The sequence below is a fragment of the Tiliqua scincoides genome, chromosome 4, assembly GCF_035046505.1.
Source record: "Tiliqua scincoides isolate rTilSci1 chromosome 4, rTilSci1.hap2, whole genome shotgun sequence".
Taxonomy (NCBI): Eukaryota; Metazoa; Chordata; class Lepidosauria; order Squamata; family Scincidae; genus Tiliqua; species Tiliqua scincoides.
This window is the reverse complement of record NC_089824.1, coordinates 76,788,565-76,793,058: the sequence shown is the minus strand read 5'-3', so window position 1 is coordinate 76,793,058 and position 4,494 is coordinate 76,788,565.

The following is a 4,494-nucleotide window of genomic DNA, read 5'->3' as shown; positions in this document are numbered from 1 at the left end:
CTCCCTGAAAGCCCAGGCCTTACCCTTAAAGGGGCCACTGCTGATACAACATCTATCGCCTTGCCAGATCTTCCGAAATTCCAATACAGCGGCCCAACACATAGGCTCAGGATTCAGTGGGGCAAAACTCCACCAGTTCCACCTCCCTTCCGCCCCACTCCCTCCACCCGGCATGCCTCCTCTCCACCTTCACTCTGCCTTCCCCCACCCTGGAACACCTCCTCCCCATCTCCATCCACACGCTCACTTACCTCTCCATTGCCCTGAGGTCCACACGACCACCAAGCAGCGGAGCTTCGGTGCTCCACTGGTGCTAGCCCAACACCAGCCAGCACTAGGCTAGTACCCATGCTCCGCTAGTGCTAGGGCTGCAAACGTGCCTTATGGCACACTTGCAGCAGTGTGCGCCCTCTATAAGCAGGTGCGCACTCTTTAGGATTGGGCCCTAACTAACTAACCAATCAATTAGAAAGTTATGCTCTGCTTTTTCCAATGTAAGTAAATCCTCAAAAATGAAGACTTCAATCATTCAGCAAGTCTGAGAGAAATTTTGTTTGTCAGAATGCTTCATATATTGTATTATAAGTCATATCTGACTCCACCATATTAAAGTTTTGAAAGCAGCTCTTTAATTTATCATCAACTTCTTCGTTCTCCAGCCAACTGCCTTCCCCCAGATTTAAGGGGAATAGCAGCTGAAAAGAATTTGAAGTCTTTGGAACTTCAGAAGTTGAACAGTGTATCTCATTCCCAGTAGTACTGCTTTCCTGGGAGATTATTGGTTCAGGTCTGTCAATCAGGAATTCTTTTTGCTGTTGCTTGTCTCTTGCCTGAAAAGAGATGACTCTTTAGATGATGTAAATTTAAAACATTTTTTGATACATGCAGTAGCCCAACTAAGACATTCTTGATGTGAAGAAATAACACATGGAGGGATGAGCAAGTTCACAATGGGAGGCCCTATTTTGATTGTTTCTCTGTGCATAGCTCCAATGTGCATTCTAGTTGCATATGTTGAGGCTTTGGGTGTGTAATATGGTAATTTGTATTTTGTATCATGGTTCAGAGAGATCAATTTCATGTCCTGCCTGTCTGCATGCAAGCTCTGCTCAAAGGAATGATCAAGATGGGGCCTACTGAAACAATCCCAATTTCCGCACTCCTCCTTACATTGATTATAATGTACACCAAGACCCAATCAAAACATCTTGCAGCGTATGTGAGTCAGCTGAGCCAGTAGAATTCTGTCCCAGTTCATATGGGGGGGGGGGCAACAACCATATGCTAGAATCCATCCCCATGCAAAAATTGTCTTGCACATAGTGTACAGAAAAGCAGGGAGAAATCTGTGCAAAATCTTTTCTCCAGTAAGCTGATTTGTTACATTCAGTGAGAGTTTTCTTGCATGGAGAGGCATTCTAAAATACGAGTCCCACCAGCACTCTGAAGTGGAACAGTCTAGAATTCTACTGTCTTGGCTTACCGCCTCGTCCTGTGCAATATGTAGACTGGGTCTGAGGATGCCTGAAAATGACTACTGTGTTTTTTGCTACTTTGATTTTTCTATTCGAGTTAATTGGGTCTATTGGTGCAAATGACACAGAATTTACCCAGTTTATAGGAAGAAAAAAGAGAGTATTTTGGTTATGAGATATTTTGCAAGCTTCTACCATTTTGATTGTTGAAAATTATCCCATCCATAGTAGTGAGAGGTAAATTTGGTTCAAAAAGGGAATAGAAATTTCTCTAATTTGAATATATGTTGTGATGATACATACATTATTGATTATTGGTTATTCAGATTGTATACTGAATGGGGTCAGAAAGGTGAATTTAATCTCTTTTTAAGAAAAGTTGCCTTGTTTTCAGTGTCCTCTATTGTTAAATTGTTTGCTTTCTTCCTTTTGATTTCAAGCTTTTCCAGTTTGGCTGGTGGTTTCTGCAGTGTCCTTTCTGTAGTTACCAACTGTGAATATAGATATGGAAAATGTCTGTATCTCTGTATGTGAAGGACATCAGCAAGGAAGGGGAATAGCCTATTCTACTCTGCTCACCCATGTGAGGAATTTAAATACAAGTGTGTCCCTGTATCTGCAGGGTTTTGTTGAGGAATCTCCCGTGGTTACCTGAGACCATGGATACAGGCCAACGCCTGCACCCCCACCCTCTGGAGGTGAAGGGAGCTCTGCTTCCCTGTCTCCAGAGGGTCCTTTGAACCCAGCTCAAAACATGTGACTTCCAGTTTCACAGAGAAACAAGAAGTGATATTTTTAATTCCTTGTAAGGCATTAGGTGGCCCAGGATTTCTCCATGAAACCGGAAGTCATGTGTTTTGAGCTGCTGAATTCAGTCTGAGCCTAGTAGAGGCTGCAGATGGATGTCTGTGGCCTCTGCTGGGCTCAGAGGACCCTCCAGAGGCGAGGCAAGGGGGAGTGCATGAGGGGCCCCACGGACCCCATCTGCAGATACAGGCTCTGCAGATACGGCCCTCCCCGTACGTAGTAAACTTGAAAAAAATATGAAAGAATAACCAAGTAGACAGAAAATGATAAAATTACACAGCAACACTTACTAATATAAGTTTAAATTAGATTGTTTCCAGTGAGTAAGATAGGATTACAGCATAAGTTCTACTGAACACAATGGGCTTCTGAGTAAAATAAATGTTTTCAAACACCTCTACTCATAGGTCACAGTAGAAAGCATTAATTCAAATTTGCAAGTGGTTTTAGAAGTTACTTACTGTGGTGTCACCTGCTTTTCTGTTTTGAGAAGTTGTATTCGGGGTCTTGATTATTCCTTGCATCCTAAGCTCCTCCAAGATATCTGATGATGTCTGTCTGTTCCTACTGCTTAAGGTCACTGGTTTCTTGGCCAATTCACCTTTGATATCTTCACAATGAGAATGTTTAAAATTATAATCTTTTCTTATTAGGGATAAAGGAATTGATCACTTTGACTTCACAACCAGTTTTTTGGTTCTGGAAGGTTGTTTTTATTTATGCAGAATACTGAACGTGAAAATGAATAAAAAAGTTATGTACCAATCAATGTCTCCACTGAGGCTTAAACATAGAAATCATATGGACCTCAGACAGGCCCCCTACTCACAAATGAATTTAAATTGGCGGTCATTAAACACTTAGTACACAATTTACCAGAAATATCCAGAGCTAGAAATCAATATATGCTGTGGTGCTTTTGTGTAGATCTTCTTATTTTCTTTTTTAGTGACTATTTTCATCAACGTGTACAAAATATTAAACTTAAGATGTCAAGGCTGTCCATATCTATAATGGTAAATATGCTAAGTTATAAACTTTAGCCAATATGCTGTCAACGCCATTAAATTGTATATCCCTTTCCTGAGCATGCTTAAAGTGGATCTATTTTTCTGCTGTCACAATTTATCAAACTGTTCCCAAACTTTCTCTATTTTGGCCCAGTGCTTAATTTCCGGGACCATGCATACCCCCTTTGATAGACTGATGGCCCACTCCTATCCTCCACCCCTCCCTGCTGGTGCTGCTTTGTTGAAAAGGCACACCCTGTATCCAGAGGATCAGGAAGCTTCAAAGGGGAAAGTGGATTTAAATCCCCTTACCGCTATGTAACCCTTCTACTCTGCAAGGGGTCTCCTCTGACCTGTGTCAGCTCTTTAGCTGAAGGAGAAAAAAGAAAGGGGGCAGGGAGGCTGTGAAATGGGAGGGTAGGATCTGGTGCATGTCATCATAGTCTGATTCATCCCCTTCTGTGGCCTCCCTACCCCCTTTTCCTCCCCTGCCCCATTTCCCCCTTCCCTGCACCTTCCCCGACCCTGCTGTTGCCTTACCTGCTCCAGCGGGTCCACGGAGATCTGCCAGTGTCCGGGGAATGCTGCCACCTCTTGCAACAGCACTCCCAGAATGGCTACGAACTAAGCACTGCGTGTTCTGCTCGCAGCCATTTTACGGCAGCAGAACTCTGTCCCACTGTTGCAAATGGCTGTCTATGACAGCCCTATCCCAGATAGGATTGGCCTGTGCTAATTAAAAACATCCTTTCCTTTGCACTGACATGCACTGACAAATTATGCATGGGAAGGATAGAGTGGATAGAGAGATGCTCTTTACACTCTCACATAACACCAGAACCAGGGGACAGCCACTAAAATTGAGCGTTGGGAGAGTTAGGACAGACAAAAGAAAATATTTCTTTACTCAGCATTTGGTTGGTCTGTGGAACTCATTGCCACAGGATGTGGTGATGGCATCTGGCCTGGATGCCTTTAAAAGGGGATTGGACAAGTTTCTGGAGGAAAAATCCATTATGGGTTACAAGCCATGATGTGTATGTGCAACCTCCTGATTTTCGAAATGGGCTATGTCAGATGCAAGGGCACCAGGATGCAGGTCTCTTGTTATCTGGCGTGCTCCCTGGGGCATTTGGTGGGCCACTGTGAGATACAGGAAGCTGGACTAGATGGGCCTATGGCCTAATCCAGTGGGGCTGTTC